Source organism: Lissotriton helveticus, chromosome 6 (assembly GCF_964261635.1).
Source record: "Lissotriton helveticus chromosome 6, aLisHel1.1, whole genome shotgun sequence".
In the NCBI taxonomy this organism is placed as follows: Eukaryota; Metazoa; Chordata; class Amphibia; order Caudata; family Salamandridae; genus Lissotriton; species Lissotriton helveticus.
In genome coordinates this window covers 784,284,569-784,302,677 of record NC_136067.1, presented here as the reverse complement: position 1 = coordinate 784,302,677, position 18,109 = coordinate 784,284,569, and positions in this window count along the sequence as shown.

The window sequence follows — 18,109 nt, the reverse complement described above, 5'->3', positions numbered from 1 at the left end:
GACGGTCACCCAGGCCCTCGTCACCAGTCGTCTGGACTACGGCAACTCCCTCTACGCCGGAACCACCGCCAAACTCCAGCGGATTCAGAACGCCTCAGCACGACTCATCCTGGACATCCCCCGATGCAGCCACATCTCCGGACACCTGAGAGATCTGCACTGGCTCCCGGTCAACAAGAGAATCACCTTCCGTCTCCTCACCCACGCACACAAAGCCCTACACAACCAAGGCCCAGGATACCTCAACAGCCGCCTCTACTTCTACGCTTCCACACGCCAGCTACGATCGACCGGCCACGCCCTCGCCTCCGTCCCCCGTATCCGAAGAGCCACCACAGGAGGAAGGTCCTTCTCCTACCTGGCCGCCAAGACTTGGAACTCCCTCCCGACCCACCTCCGCCTGACCCAGGACCACCTTACCTTCAGGAAGCAGCTCAAGACATGGCTGTTCGCGCAGTAGCGGACCCCCCCTCCCCTAGCGCCTTGAGACCCTCCGGGTGAGTAGTGCGCTATATAAATGCTGTGATTGTGATTGTGATTGTGTTTCTGTTTATTAAGAGCCTCATGGTTACAAAAGTATTGGCAGAAAATTGTGACAATGTGGATGTTTTGGGGATAAAAATCTCTCTGAAATCCTCCTGTCTTATACTGATGATAGTCGGCCCCCTACATCTACTCCGGACTTCAATGAATTTTTTCTAGAGCTTACTACTGATCTTTGCTTCAGATATAAACACCTCGTAGTAGTGGGGGATTTCAATTATCATTGGGACAAGACGCAAAGAGAGCCCGCAGCGGATCTATTTGAGACTAATTTGATCTCAATGAACTTGCAGCAACTGGTTAACAGTCCCACCCACGTAAAAGGTCACACTCTAGACCTCATTTGGTCTTCACAACAGCGGGCACAGATAACTGATATCAGTCCCTGTGCCTGGTTGGATCATTCACTGCTAAGATGTTGGGTCCCAAGTGATTGGCCACTTTCGCAGCCCCCACCTTTGTGGAAGAAGGTTAGAATGTGGAAAAATGTTGAGGCAGATCTTTCATTAACTACGCTACACTCAATTCCTTCCCCTGAAGTGGGAGAGGACAATTTGAACCACAAAAGTGAAGCCTTATTTTCTCGGCTACAGCAGGCTATTGACATAGTGGGACCAGAAAGGAAAGAAAGGGTTAGAGACAAAGGGAAAGGGGCCCCATGGTTTATGATATATTAAGGGGAAAAAAGCAACTCCTCCGCCAACCCGAGAGGCGGTGGAGATATAACTATGAGCCAGCAGAGTTAAAAACCTATAAAGCCCTCTTCACTATGTATAAATCAGCTATCCTAGTTAGGAAAGCAGCATTTTACGAAGAAAGGATTGCTTTGGCAGGAAATAAACAAAAAGAGACCTTTGCCATTCTGAAGGAGCTGAGTCAAAAAGGGGAAAAAAAGTCCACAATCACCTCTCCAAACTGCGATAGCTTCCAGGATTTCTTTCTCCAGAAAGTTATGGACATTATCTTGGAAATCACCACAACCCCTATTGACTTTAGTTCCCTGGATCAGATCAGCTCCCCATGTCCTTGCAGTCGGCTGGCTAAATACCCAAGTTTTGATTCTGCTTCTCTGGTTGCACTAGCAAAGCAGATAAAATCAGGTTCTCGAATGGACCCTTGTCCTCCGAGGCTTTTCCAAATGGCATTGCCGTGTTTGGAAAGGCAGGCCCTTAGATTACTTAATGAGTCTCTAGACCTGGGCTATCTACCAACTAATTTGAAGGAACAAGGGTCACCCCCCTGTTGGAAAAACCTGGGGCGAATACTTCAGCCCTAAAAAACTATAGGCCTATCTCGCAGCTACCCTATCTAACAAAAAATTCTGGAGCAACATGTCTTGAAAACTCTTGCAAAATATCTAGATGACCATCAATTGCTCCATACTAGACAGGCGGGTTTCAGCGCACAACATAGTTCAGAGCTAGTGATGGTGACCGTCTTGGACGAGCTTAGAGTTAGGGCCGATAGTAAACAGCCAAGTGCTCTGATTTTATTAGACCTGTCAGCAGCATTCGACACGGTCAGCCATAACATTCTGCTGAACTGTCTTTCGAATCTGGGTATAAAGGGGCAAGCATATCAATGGCTAAGATCCATCTAGTCTGATCGCACTCAGAGAGTTCAATTGGATGAGCAGCTGTCGGATCTGGGCTCCCTGACCTGCAGAGTACCCCAGGGTTTTGCATTGTCTCCGCTTCTTTTTAATATCCTCCTTGTTGGAAGCTTTGACACATAGGGACTTCCAGGTCTTTAACTACACCAATGACACTCAGCTTCTCGTCTGGCTTGACAACTCCAGCCAGGCTCAGGTGTCAGTTAAAAATCTGCTTAGGTTTACTGTTCATTGGATGGCAGCCAACTCCTTGAAGATCAATCCAGATAAAACCGAGGTGCTTATTATTCCAACTCAAAATAGCCTCATTTTTAGACTCCCAAGGAGGATGCATGCCATCCCCTTTGTTACATAAATTGCACTGGCTGCCCATTGAACAGCGCATGCAATTCAAGAGTCTCTGCATAGCCCATAAGGCTATTTATGGTGAGGCACCTAAATATATAAAAGATCGGGTGAACAAGTATGTTCCCGGCCGGGTTCTACATTCATCCGAGGCCTGTAGGTTAGCCTCATCCAGGTACAGCATTAAAACCAAAGGGGGCAGAGCGTTCTCGGTCCTCCTCCCACAGATCTCGAATGACCTACCGGAGAACATGCGAAAGGAACCGGTTTTGCTTACCTTTAGGAAGCTTTTAAAGTCCTATCTTTTTAGAAAGGCACTGACATCGGTATAAGCTCTGTTTCCGCTGCCGCTAGCTACCCTACTCTAGCAACCTGCTCACTTGCTCTAGAAGCGCTTAGAGACTGGTTGGTGATTTGCGCTATATAAAAATAATATAACATAACATGTATTCAGTTCCACAAAGTCCCCAAAGCTGCAGGACACACTCTACATCAGTATATTCCATATAAAGGCTGCAGCGCATTGAGCAGCTTCACAAGTATAATTACATCAGCCTTACGCGTTTCAGATAATCTTTCATCCTTGTTCACAGGCAAAAGCGGCACCAAATTCAAAGGCGAAGGGCTACTGTTTACGTCACCAGTATCTTTTTATTGCCAGCAGGTGAGGCAACACGTGATTATGCAATAGCATTCTGGTTCATCAGTTTGGCAGTTATTAATGTGCAGTGCACTAGGCAGCCCATGAGGAGCCCACTAAATGGCTGAATTGAACATTATTTAGAAGTGGCAGTATCAGTTTTAATATGAACTGTTGGTGTTTATTTTCGGACTACTGATCGCAGAAAAAAAAAAAAATATATATATATATATATATATATATATATATATATTCACTGAAAAAAACATAGGTTTCACACATGTTCTAGTTAGCTGGACATTTCACTCATACAAAACCTTTGAAATTCCCCGTTATAGTTAGTTCAGCTAACTATAACTCGCGCGACTGCAATGCACTGCTGATGACGTCACATATTACATCACTCATGATATGGTCAGTGACATCACTCATGACATCACTGATGACATCTCAAATGACATCACGGATGACATCACTGATGACATCTTCCTGTGAATGTGTGTCTTTCTGAAAAATAAATATGTTTTTTATATGTATATCTAAAGGTCGAATGAAGAATAAATGTGTAAATAAGTGTCTAAATGGATGTTTTTTTTTGTAAAATTGATTGGTTAACTTATTAAGTGTATTTTAGTGAATACATATATTAGCGAGTAATGTTTAAATATTTAAATATCTGTATCTGTGTCTCACTTTGTGTAAAAGTGGCTGCATGGGTTGGTGAGTAGCTACATGAGTGTGTATATGGGTTATTAGTTGTTTTTTTGAGTATCAGTATGAGTATCTGTATGGTTCGGTGGGGGATATTACTTAGCGCACAGATGCATGAATGAGTGACTCACTGTTTGTATGTGTTTTGAAGACAGCATGTGTGCAAGACTGTATGGGTGGATGATTGTATGTATGGATGGGTTAGTGAGTGAATGATTGTCTCAATAGTGTATTCATGAGTAACTACATATGTTTTAAACTAGTGTATGTGAGTATTGATGTATATAATTGAGTATATGTGAGAGTGAGAGTTTGGAAGAGTACCTGTATAAATAAATATGTGTTTTTATAATTGATTGTTTAAGAGAGTAAATATGTGTACGTTTCTGTAGAAGTAAGTGTAGTGGTGTGTATACAGCAGTATAATCAAGTAAATGGATTTTTTTTGCATGTGTGAATATGTGTGTGAGTAACTATATGGATGAGTATTAGTGTGTAACAGGATGTATAGGTGTATGAGTACATATGATGAGTGAGTACATGTATGAATGACTATATAGAACTGTTGGTGAATGAGTGGATGTGTATGTAGCTGTTGGAATTACCTATTAGGTTGTTGTAATTGATATTGATATCTCCATTTTTTTAAAAATTGTAGGTTCCATTTTTGAATGTGTGTATCAAAGGTTATATTAGGGTGAGAGGAGGTCTGCCACTCTTTCAGAAGGATGATGTCATCAGTGATGTCATTTGAGATGTCATCAGTGATATTGAACAAAAAAGGGGGGACCAAGGAGCTATAAAGGTCCAGTGTCCATGCTCCTAATATAAGTCTATTAATCAACAGGAGGACAAAGTTCCTAGATCAGGGTGCAAAAGTCACCCATGGATCAAGGTGCAAATTGTCACCGGCAAGGGTGCAAAAGTCATCCATGTGTCAAGGTGCAAAAAGTCACCAACAGGGGTGCAAAAGTCACCCATGTATCAGGGTGCTGACAGTCATGGATGACTTTTGCACCCTTGCGGGTGACAATTTGCACCTTGATCCATGGGTGACTTTTGCACCCTGATCTAGGAACTTTGTCCTCCTGTTGATTAATATGTCATCAGTGATGTCATGAGTGATGTTACTAACCATGTCATGAGTGATGTAATATGTGACGTCATCAGCAGTGCAGTGGCGCGAGTTATAGTTAGCTAAACTAACTATAACGGGGGAATTTTAAAGGTTTTGTATGAGTGAAATGTCCAGCTTACTATAACATGTGTGAAACCTATGGTTTTTTCAGTGAATTTGCAAGGTTTTTAAAATGCTAATTCCTAACTATAACGTGTGTGAAACCTATGGTTTTTTCAGTGAATTTGCAAGGTTTTTTAAATGCTAATTACTAACTATGACGTGTGTGAAACCTATTGTTTTTTCAGTGAATTTCTAAGGTTTTTTGAATGCTAATTCCGAACTATAACGTGTGTGAAATCGATAGTTTTTTCAGTGATTTTACAAAGTTTTTTAAATACTAATTCCTAACTATAACGTGTGTGAAACCTATGGTTTTTTAAGAGAATTTCAAAGGTTTTTAAAATGCTAATTTCTGAATCAATTTTTATATTTTTTATATATTTATTTTTTCACAAACTGCCTTTGTATATCGTAATACATTGACTGTATCCTGAAATATGCAATGGCACAGCTAGTTGTTATGATTTGGATCAAGTTGAACAGTATAGTCTACATCTTCAATCAACATATAAACACTCAAATTGGTTATTTAACTTTTTTTGTTTGTTTTTTTACAACGTGCGTGCAACGTGCGCGCACCTCGTGATATAAAACAAAAAAAATGGGGTTTTTGCCCTTCAGGGTCCTTCAGGTACCCCCTGAGAAGGCCTAGGGGGTCAAGGAGTCTCTAACCTGCCCCTTTTCACATTCTTCACTTTTGTTTTTGAGTCACTTCTGCCTCGAGGGTGCATACAACGTGCGCGCACCTCGCGTTTAAAATTATTTTTTTTATTTTTGCCCTTCGGGGTCCTTCAGGGACCCCTTGAGAAGGCCTAGGGGGTCAGGGAGTCTCTACCCTCCCCTCTTTTCACGTTCTCCACTATTGTTTTTGACTCACTTCTGCCTCGAGGGTGCGTGCGAGTGGGCGCACCTCGTGATTTGTTTTTTTTTAAATAGTTTCTTTGCCCTTCGCGGTCCTTTAGGGACCCCATGAGAAGGCCTATTGGGTCAGGGAGTCTCTACCCTGCCTCCTTTTCATGTTTTTAAAAGCATTTGCGAAAATCGGGTATAACGTCATTCATATGCGACGGTGTCGCAACGTGCGCGCACCCGTGCGCGCACGTAAAGTCATGTGACTTGAAAACAAACTCACGTGACTTGAAAACAACACTTTTGATTGGTTCATAGTAGTTTCTTTTCCAAATCTTCAAACACCCCACCCACTTCCCTCACTATCTCTTTCACTTTGCTGGGAGAAACATCTGAAGATATATCATCGTGCTCAAAACCATTTTTACAATAGCAGAACAGCAACAACACTATCTGAAGTCTTCTTCAGATAGTGATGTGGAGAACTATCTTCCTGAACAACCTAAGGAGAAAAAGACCAAAGACTCATTTATTTAGAAATTTTTTTCATTTCCAGAAGGCCAAAAAAAGGTGAATGCCCCAAAGGTGGCGTGCAACATTTGTGGCTCCGTTCTGTCCAGAGGTGATCCGAAGAAGCATTATTCTTTTAGTATTCACACTATGATGCGTCATGTGAAGAATGTCCACCCAAATAACTATGCTCGGGCATCCACTCAGCATTTGAGGGACAATCCTACAGCTGCTGTCCTCAGTACGTCTACGCCGGCAGCATCTCCATCAACAAGAACTCTTGACTTCCGGCTGGATTTTGCGAACGTCCACATAAGATGCAACTTCTGTAATGAGATCTTGTGCTATGGAGAGCAGAGTGTAGACTTGATTGAGGCAAAGATTAGGCAGCACTCATGCCCCCGCAATTCATTTTTTTAAAAATTATTTTTGTTCCTGTTGAGCAGTTTTTGGTTACCTGTGTATTTTTTTGTTACAAATAAAACCCCCAAAAAATATAAAATTGTTAAAAAAACAAAAAAGAATTTAAAACAAAAAAAGACAAAAAAAACAGTTCTCATAAGAACTAACTTCACTTCTCAAAAAAGAGCTATATCTCTTATATACTGTGACATACTTTTTTTGAATGAATGTGTAGTGTATACATGAATGACTGTAATGACTGAGTGAAGGGGAGGAAGGGACTGAGGAAATAAGTGAGGAAAAGGTAGTATGGTGAGTGAGGAAAGGGGAGTCAAAGAGTGACTGAAACAAGGGGACTAAGAGTAGGGGAGTAAGGTAAGGGGAGTGAAAGAGTAAGGGAAGGGCAGTAAGGAAAGGAAAGGAAAGTGAGGGAGGGGAGAGAGAAAAGGGGAGCAGGGGACGGAGACAGGGAAGGGAAGTAAGAGACGAAGAGGGAGAAGTAGAGCAGGGTAAAGGGAGTGAAGGTAAGAGAAGTGGAGTGATGGTGAGAGAAGGGGTATGAGGATGAGAAAAGGGGGTAAAGGAAAGTGAGAGATGGGGAGTGAGGGAGAGAGAAGTGGAATGAGGGGATGGAGGGAGTTAAGAAAGGGGAATTAGAGAAGGGGAGTAAGGAATGGAGTAAGAGAAGGAGAGCGAGGGGGAGTGAGGAAAAGGGAGTGGGTAAGTGAAGGGGTGAGAAATAGAGTTATGATGAAGTGCAGAGGGGGAAAGGGAGTGACAGTGAGTGAAGGGCAGTGGAAATTAGGGAAGGAGTATGAGGGGGAGGGAAGATGAATGAGGGAGAAGGAAGAAAATTAAGAAAGAGGGAGAGAGTGAGGAAGATAGGAGGAATGATAGAAAGAGAGAGGAAAGGATTTTAAGGGTAAAGAAGAGCTAGGGACAGAGTGGGAGAGAGGGAGAGCAAGGAACTGAGAAGGAGTGAGGCAGTTTGAGTGAGACAGAGGGAGACAGGGAGAGAAAAATAGATGAAAAAAAGTGAGGTAAGGAATAAACGAAGTAAATGAGATGGAGTGAGGGAGTGAGGAAAGAGGAGTGAAGGAAGGGGAGTGAGGGAAGGTGAGTGAGGGAAAAGTACTGAGGGTGAGTGAAAGGCAGTAACAGTGAGAGAAGGGGTATGAGGGTGACGGAAGGGGAATGAGAGAGAAGGAAGGAGATTAAGAGAGAAAAGGGGACTGAGGGATAAAGAAGGAGTGAAGGAAACAGAAAGAGAAAGACAGGAAGGGTGAGGGAGAGAGAGAGAGAGAGAGAGAGAGAGAGAGAGAGAGTGAGAGAGAAAGAGAGGGAGAGCAAGTGACTGAGAGGGAGTGAGGCGGTTAGACTGAAAGAGACAGAGGAAGAGAGGGAGAGAGAAATGGAGTGAAGGGGAGTGGGGGACTAAACGAATGGGAGTTAGCAAAAGTGAATGAGGAAAGGAGAGTAAGGGAAGAGGACTGACGGATGGAGTGAGGGAAAGAGAGAGAGGGGGAGTGAGGGAATGGGAGCAGGTGAAAGGGAATGGTAGTGATGCACAGAGTAGAGAATATGAAGTAGGAGAAGAGGAGTGAGATTGAGTGAAGGGCAGTGATAGTGAGGGAAAAAGAAGCATATTAAGATAGAGGAAAAAGTAGTGAGTGAGAGAGAAGAATTTATGGAAAGAGAGAGGAAAGAAAAGGAAGATTGGTGGAGAGAGAGGGAGACAGTGAGAGAGAGAAAGAGAGGGAGAGTGAGGGACTGTGAGAGAGTGAGGCAGTTATAGTGACTAAGACAGAGGAATAGACTTAGAGACGGATGGAGGAAAGGGGAGTGAGGGAGGGAATAAAGGAAGGGGAGTGAGCAAAAGGAAGTGAGGGAATAAGAGAAGGGGAGTGACTGAAAGTGAGTGAGGGATGGTGTGAAAGAAAGAGAGTGAGGGGGAGAGAGAAAAGAGTGATGGATAGAGCAAAAGAAGGGTAGTGATGGAGGAAGAAAGAAAAGAGAAGTGAGGGTCACAGAGAGAAAAGAGGGAGCAGGAAAAGGTAAGTGGGGGTGAGGAAAGGGTACTGATGGTGAGAGACGGAGTGTAAAAGTGAATTAAGGGGAGTAAAGAGAGTGAGGGAAGGAGAGTAAGATGAGCAAAGGAAGTGGAGTAAGAGACAGAGGGAAGAAAGTGAAAAAGGGAAAGAGAAGTAAGAGATCGATGAGAAATTATTTTTCTTGTCATACTCACCTTATAAGTAATGAAAAGTTAATAATATAATAATTGAGTTATAATATATATTTCACAATACAAAATAATTTGTACAATATGATATGTATTTTATTTTGCTGTTCTCAGAATATATTGAATTTCACTGAAAACAGTGAGTTCAATAGTACTCATCATATAACAGCGGGCAAAAAAAAAGACAATCAATAAGATTGTCTTTAAAAAAAAAACATTCGACATTTTCATTAAGAATGTAAAAATTAGAAAAAAACATATCTTAAATGTTTTTTTCGAACAGCAATTTGTTACGTAAGTATGGGATATCACCAACAATCACAAAGTAACAAAACATTATTACTTCTTTTTTATACACTCTAAATAAAGTTATGTACAAACATATGCTAACAACATTTACCCGAAAGTCATTTTTTGTTTCAAATACCATTCCTCATGGCCAAATAGTATGTGTGAAATCCTTAGTTTGGAAGATACTTAATAGTACTCTTAAGCGTCCGTTTCCCAACCTTCTGAATCAAAAGCACCAACATCTTTTGTACCATCTAACAATGGTTATACCTCCACCCGATGCTATTTATCATGTACATAGAACCTTAAACAACTAGCATTCTATCAGAATCTCAACATCATCTGGTATGCCGATGACACTCTGCTCATCCTTTATCTTAGCAAGGAGCTGAATACCATTAAAAGAAACCTCTACATGGGAATAAAAAATGTCACCAACATCTCCAACAACTACAACAAATGTAAAACACCTCTGCCTCACTGATGATCAACATCTCCTGTGATAGCCACATCACCCACTATCTGATACTTACACTACCTCTACGTCAACTACAAGAATGTTTTGAACCTCATCACCCTCACTCACAAAGTACTTTTCAACACCAGACTACCCTTTCCTAACAACAGTAATTTTCCATAGCCATTTATTTTCCCTAAAATTTGGGTTGTAAAAACACTAGGTAAGAATTTGGTAAGTCATAAGGCAAACGCTGTTTAAAAATCAATTGAGTATCATTACAATGAGTCCAGCCTTTTGTACATTTTAAATAAGCTGTGTAATGTCCTGATGTTGTAGAAGGACCATCATGGAAAATAATTGCTACAGATACAAAAGTTCTTCCTGATATTGATAGTTGAGAAGCCACAACATTTCTTATTAAAGTTGTCAGTTTCCTTCCATCAGGTCTGCATCATTGCAGCATTAAAATTACATACTGTCCATATCTTTGTATAAATAATGCTGATAACATTTGTGAGTTACATTGGGTACAGACCATGTTTTGATTTGCTTCTCTAACTAGATTATTAAAAGACAGTGATTTACAGTCTGGTAAAGTCAAATATATAAATCTTTCAGTGTCTATTTCAGTACTACTTGAAAACGAACAATTGTCACAGTCATGTTGCCATTTATAAGAAAGGCCAAAAAGATTTTCAATATCTATACCTTCATCTTGCAATACAACAAGCATATACATTAGAAATTCCTGACAATCTTGCTGAATATTCTGTGAAAATTGATTTAAACCAGAACATATGTCTAAAACATTTCGAATATCAGAAACACTTTCTATTTTAGTTTTATCACTACTACATTTCTCAAACACAGAATTAAACAAACAACAAAATCTTTTGTCCTGATTTTCAACAATTTGTTGTAGTAAAGTTTCAAGGAAAAAAACAACATTAACCACTACATTAGTATAGTAGTTGACACCAGAACTGTTTTCAAACTGAAAACCAACAACCTCTTCAATAAAATCCTTTTTCTTTTTGCTTACTATCACTGGTTCATCTTGTTTTTTTCTTTTCTCTGCAACCTCGCTACAATTTTTCTCATATCTTCTTTTTCGGCTTACCACACACTTTTCAAGTACTGGATATTGAGGTAAATTGAGAGCATGTTCTCTTCTTAACCTATTATACTCTTTTACACAATTTACATCTGCACTAATCTTTGTGTCATCAAAATCAATCAGGTACAATCCAGATAAAGTTCTGACTCGAGATAAAGCAACATATGCCATACCCTCTTTCAGCACAGTACTTCCAATATTCACCAAAGCACAATCTACACTTAAACCTTGAGATTTATGAATAGTCACCGCATATGCCAAACAAACAGGAAACTGTTTTCGGCGGACATATAAATATTTTTCAAACAAAAATTGAGCTGAACAACAACTCAATTGTTGTACTTCTTCAATTTCAATAAATTTGATTTTCAAAAATTCAATGTCATCTCTATTTGGGTAATTCACCAAATCAAAAACATTACCCATTGCTCCATTTACTAAACCTCTTTCCACATGTAAATTACGTCGTAAAATTATCCGACAATTTATACATGCATATAGATTCTTTTCTAAACCAGCTGTTTTAGATATTGATTTCTCTAAAGAATCCGATTTTTTTTTTTAAACAGATTTTATTGGTTGCATGATAGAAACATAGGAAGTAATTCTCTGACCTCCAGAGACAATCACTAGAACAAGTAAGCAATGACTGTGACATGCAAGCATTTTCTCAAGCGATTATACAAATGTATGAACAAACAAAGAAATGCCCTGTAGTACAAACCCCCCACCCTTCCCCACCTACCCCAACTCGCCCCTCCCTCCTGCGCGTGCCGCTGCCTACTCCGTCCTTTACGTGCTGTGCGTGTTGCATTGTTTGCTGTAGCAAAGGTTAACAATTGTCAAATTAGTTGTGCGACCTCTTCCTCTGGGGTGGGTCCAGGTCCAGGCCCCGGTAGTCCGCCCACCGCTTCCAAATTCTATAGTGCTTGAGAGGGCACCCCTGTGCGACATAAACAGGCTGTTCCAGGCCCATACAAAAGTCCATTCCATTCTGCCAAGCTATGAAGGAAGGGGCGCGGGGCGCGGGGCGCCTTCCAAGATCTCGCAACGTCCCTTTTAGCCAATGTCAGCCCCCGCAGTAGTAAATGGCGCTTGTACCGCTCCGGCCAGCACATGGAGAAGAGCCAGTTTAGGGTCCCTCTGCAGCTCCCAGGCCAGTACCTCATTCAAGCACCGAAACACTCTGTCCCAGAATCGCTGGATAACCCCACAGCCCCACACCGTGTGCAGCAGCGTCCCCACCTCTGTGTTGCACCTAAGACAATTTGGGGAAGCGATCAACCCTGCTCTCCACAGGCGCTGTCTAGTGTAGTATGTACGATGGAGGTACCTGAATTGTATCAGTCGCAAGCGCGTGGAAATGGCCGCTCCCCTGGGCCCTTCCAGGGCCTCCACCCAATCCTCCTCATCCAATTCCCCGACATCCCGCTCCCACTGGATCCTGAGGTGAGCAAGGTCTGAGGCGCTGTGGCGTACAAGAGTCTGGTATATGCGGGAAATCTTTTTATCAGGTAATTCTCCCATAAAGACTTTGGCTTCTATAGGACTGAATTCGGGTATATCTTCCACTCCCCGAAGGCACGGGGTCAGAGCATGTCGGAATTGGAGGTATTTGTAAAATAGGGCATGTGGCATTTCAAACTCCTCGCGCAACATGGCGAAGGACTTGAGCACCCCTCCTGACATGACATCGCCCAGGGTAGAGATGCCTATCACGTCCCAATTCCGAAAGCCCACTAGGGCCGCTAGTTGAGGCAAGCTTCCATTCTGCCACAATGGGGTCTCCAGGGTCAGGACGTTCCACCAGCCCACCCTGCGCAGGGCCTGCCGCCAGATCTGAAAGACCACTTGCGTGACGGACGGCAGGGATCTCCGAAGAGATGCTGAGTACAGTAGCGTGTGCAAGGAGGCTGAGCCCATGAGGAATCGCTCCACTGCATAGGCAGGGTCTCCCCTGTCCGCGTACCACCAGTCGTTCAGTACCAGTAGGTGGGACGCTTGGTAGTATGACAGTACGTCCGACGTGGCAAGGCCTCCTGTGTATGTAGAGCAGAAGCAGGTCCGCAGCGCAACCCGCACCGCGCCCCCTTCCCACAAAAAGCCACTCAATGCCGCGTTTAGGCACCGGAACCAGGTGTGTGGAACCAACGCCGGATGATTCTGCAATTGGTAAAGTAGGCGTGGGAGCACTGTGGTAAATAAATAAATAATACCCTATTTTTGACTAGGCATATAGCATAACAGATAGCTCAATAAATAAGAGTCAAGATTCGAGGTAGTAGGAGTTTGCAGGTTTATTACAGCATAAGGACAGGATCAGGACAACCTGCATAGGATGACCCAGCAGGGGAAAAGAGGCCCAGCAGCTGCTGGGGCTGGGTCGGGGATGAGCGCGCTAACTTTTAATAACAATACATGAACTTATATACATAGCGCAAACACATAGCATTACATTGCAGTAGGCGTAGCAGTGGGTGGAGCAGAAGGCGTGACGCGTAGCAGTCGCGAAAGATAACAGTAAAAGTAGGTGTAACTGGGCGTATACATAGACATGTGGTGCAAACGTAACGGAATATGTCATGAATGGGGCGGAAACATAGGAGGGGGCTACCTAAGGAGCCGGGACCTCTAACCTGGTGGTGTACGCAAACTGGCAATGACGTATTACTAGGAGAAACTGGGGGCTATGAACTCTGTGCTAGGAGCAGAGACTAAAGTCTGGAGGGTCGGAGCGACATGTACCTAAACCCTATCTAGTATCTGATGTTTAGGGAACATGTTGATATAAACTAGAAGTCATGAGGGGAGAGGCTAACTTGATTCTAAGACTGGATCATGCATTATTCTACATGTAGTGCGTGATGGAGAATATTAAATGACCATTAAATACAGTATTTCTCTAACATGGAGACGAGAAGGCTAGACAATGACGGAAACTATTGATGCAGTTCAGTAGCTTAGGAATGCAGAGAAGGAGGACTAAACTGATAGCTGGAATCATAACATACTCTTGGCAGACTCAGAGGCAGAGCCAGGCTGCACCGGGCACTGCGAGGCAGGAAGTAAGTGAAGGGTCGAGGATACAGGTGGGGGCTGTATCGCTCCTCAGCGAGACTTCAGGAGACAGGAGCTGAATCTGTGGTCCGGGCCCTTTTGAGGCCTGGAAACGGGGACTTTATAATGGAATAACGTGCACACTGAGAAACGTGGCAACGTAACTTTACATAGGCCTGATATTCGTAGTATTCACGAGGACTGGAAACTAGCATACTAGAGGTGGACACAACTGTAATTGCGTCATTAATCGGACATGGGGAATAACATATGCATATTGGTCATGCACACATAACATATGATGGATGAGGCGTAGGGACACAGAACATGGCAAAATTTACTTTTCCACATTCCCTCCTTGTCACTACGTTTCCATCAGGAAACATCAATTTTCATGATACCATCTATCATTTCATACAGTACCATTTGCTCGTCTCGAATTATCTTGGAACGGGACTTAGAACGGGGCTTGGGACTAGGAATACAAGAGGTAGCGCACATGCTGCAAATCGCAGGGCCACATTGTATACAGAGGCAGCAGCTAAATATGATCGCTACTGCAATACTTAGAAAGGACAGGAATTTCCATCCCCATGCGGAAATTATATTCCAGAACCAACCGGACCATGTCCAGGTGCCTGGATCTTGATGTAACAGATGGGCAATTTTATGGAGTCTGGTTATAGCTGAATAAACAGACGGCGCGTTATTTGGAATGAAAATGCAACAACTAGATCCGAGGACTCTACAGGCCCCGCCCCTATCGGCCAGTATGACGTCAAGGACGAGACGATTCTGTAAAACGACAATTCTCATAAAGGATTGCTCTTCAGTTAAGTTACCTAGAGCGGAGGCAGTCTCATCTACTACTGCTTCAAGGGTTCTTGTTAACCTACGAATTAGCTTACTATTTACAACTGTACCTAAATAAGGGAAAACACCTTTATCTATATCAATGAATTGTTCTGCGGCGGTTTCAGTATAATCGACAATCGGGAGGTTTCTCTTGTGTCTAGTATGTACTAGGTGGGAATTCCTATGGTAGTCAGGTGGGGCTAGAAAAACAGGTGGCAGTAGGAAAGCAATGTAACAGGTTCCCTACCAATCGAGGGGCAGACGAACATATGCAGTTTGACCACAAACAAAATAAGAATGACGTGAGGCTTTAAAAATAGATTTCCCACTGTCACTATACTTGATAACAGTAGTACATTCACTATGTCCTACGTGTACAGAACCATAACTTCGGACACATAATTCGCCTTTGACTGGTAGTACTGAAATAGCAGGTGAGTCTGGAGTAGTATCAGACTGAACATTCAGGACCATAAAATTCGACGAATAATTACCTAAATTATACACTTCATTTTCTAGATCTAAACCTGTTCTGTGGGGGAAACCTTGCTTATCTGGGAAACATGTACTGTTAAGAAAAGACATATCTGTTGCGGATGACGTTAACATGGACCATGCTCCACACGAACCATTATGTGTGAATGGATAAGGAAACAGTGGCAGAACTCCCTTCGAGGTCTGGAAAGGGGGGAGTCGACCACACACCCATTAATTAGTGGCATTGCTGGTCTGGTGTGAGTAATGTAACATACGGATAAATGTGTTGTTACGCATAGCGAGGCGGTAAGCATATTCGTGAGGAGGCAGATCACTAAACGTGTGCTCTACTGTAACATTAGCAGACTTATTTACATGAAGAACTGGAAAATACAGGAAAAATGCATAACTGGTGCAGGAAATCATTAGGCTGATGAATAATATGAAACTCAGAAAAACGATACATTTGATTGAGTTTTTACTGACTCTCTCACTATGGGGGTCTATTTTATACATGTCAGAAACAGTCTAACCGTTTCACCTAGGGGAGGACTTATACAATCAAACTGACTGACTTACTAGACCGTAGTTTTTGCTTATACTCCTGTTGCGGAGTTTTCTCTAACAGGGAAGGGGTTGTAACAATGTCTTTTGCGGGACAGTCCTTTAAAACAATATCTTGGCAGTCTTTAAAATCCTGGGACTCCTTGGAAATGTTTTTAGAAACGGGTTTCAATCCATTGAAAAGTTTTACATGAGAAAGGTGGACCCACCCCTTCCTGCCTTCCAGCTTGACGGCAGTACGGGTGGTCAAGAGGACCTGACGTGGCTCCTTCCAACGAGGTTCCAGCGGACTTGATCTGTCAAAATTCCGGACCATCACAAGGGAACCTGGAACGATTTCATGCGGTGCCACCTCGGTATTGTCTGGAAAGGCGGCGGCAACCTGTGAACGACATGAGTTGAGGGCAGACATCAAGGAAGCTAGGTAATCTGTCAACATATTACATGAAACATCGGTAATACTTCGGGGTCTAGGAGTACCCCACATGTTAGGGGGGCGGCCGAATACGACCTCATACGGGGACAGACCTGATCTGGAATGTGCGACCATGCGCATATAAAATAGAGCAACTGGCAGAGCTACTAGCCAGTCCACACCTTTTTCTTTACAGACCTTTGCAATACGGATTTTCAGGGTCTGATTATGTCTCTCGACTAGACCGGCTGCTTCAGGATGGCGTACACAATGGAACTTCCACTGGTACCCTAACAACAGGGAAACATGCTTCATTAACTCTGAGGAGAATGGCTGACCGTTATCAGAATATACGACTCTAGGGAGTCCATATCTAGGGAAGAATTCACGAACCAACTGCTTGGCAGTGGTCGCGGCTGTGTAATCTGGGACTGGATATGCTTCTGTCCACCTGGACAAAGCGCATACTACTACAAGGACATACTTGAAACCTCGACATCGCTCCATTTGAATATAATCCATCTGGAGGACCTCAAAAGGGTGGTCGGGGGGCTGGAAACCACCTTGTTCCACCGGGACACTTTTACCTGGATTAAACTGACAACATATCATACAGGTACGGACTTTCTGCTTGGCTGCAGCTCGTAAATGCTTGTTGAACCAAATGTTCTGGATACTGTCTAACATAGCTTTTTCTCCTAAATGTGCTGGACTATGTGCGGTATTGATAATGACTTGAACCATAGAGTCGGGGAGAAACCATGTGGCTCTACCCTTCGTTAACCATCCTTGATCTGTCTGGACCCCTCCTTGTTCGGACCATTTCTTGATTTCCTCGGGAGTAGCATGTAACTGGATATCTATGACATCTTGTGTAGGGTCCTTAACTGTCATGCATGTAGTCGGATCTGGAGTATGTGTCTGATTAACTGGAATGTCTGGAGTCTGTGCTGTAAGCTTGGCTGTGCGGTCTGCTAGATCGTTACCTTGGGAAATAATGTCAGTAACTTTCGTATGTGCTTTGCATTTCATGATAGCAATGGATGTCGGTAAATGTATGGCATCTAACAGAGCTTGAATAAGGAGACCATGCTGAATCTTGGTTCCATGAGAAGTCATGAAACCTCTCTCCTGCCAGAGCACTCCGAAGTCGTGTACAACTCCGAATGCGTAACGTGAATCTGTATAAACATTAACTTTCAGGTTCTTGGCGTGTATACAGGCTTGTGTCAGAGCAACTAGCTCTGCTGCTTGAGCGGACAGGGTATCAATACGGTGTGTTTCAATAACTTCGGTGTCAGTAGTCACTGCATACGCGGCGACTAGTTCTCCTGTACTAGTTCTCATACATGAACCATCCACATAAAGTGTCAGGTCAGGATCTGGTAACGGAATGTCTGTCAGGTCTTGTCTTGGCTTTGTCGTAATGTTAACTACTTCCACACAGTCATGTGGGTCAGGGTTCAAACTGACTGATGGTAATAGTGTAGCAGGATTCAGGACGTTGCAGCGTCTAATTTCTATGTGTGGCTGGAACAGTGTCAATTCATAACCTGTTAAACGTGCAATTGTCAAGTGCTGAGTTTGTGTTCGGTTTAAAAGAACTTCCACGGAATGTGGAACTTGTACTGTCAGGGAATGTCCTAAAACTATGGAATCACTTTGTCTGATAGCTAGTGCGGTGGCTGCAACTGACTTAAGGCACGCAGGCAACGCCTGGGCGACTGGATCTAATGTGCTAGAAAAGTAAGCACAGGGCTTGGATTGTCCTGCTTGATCTTG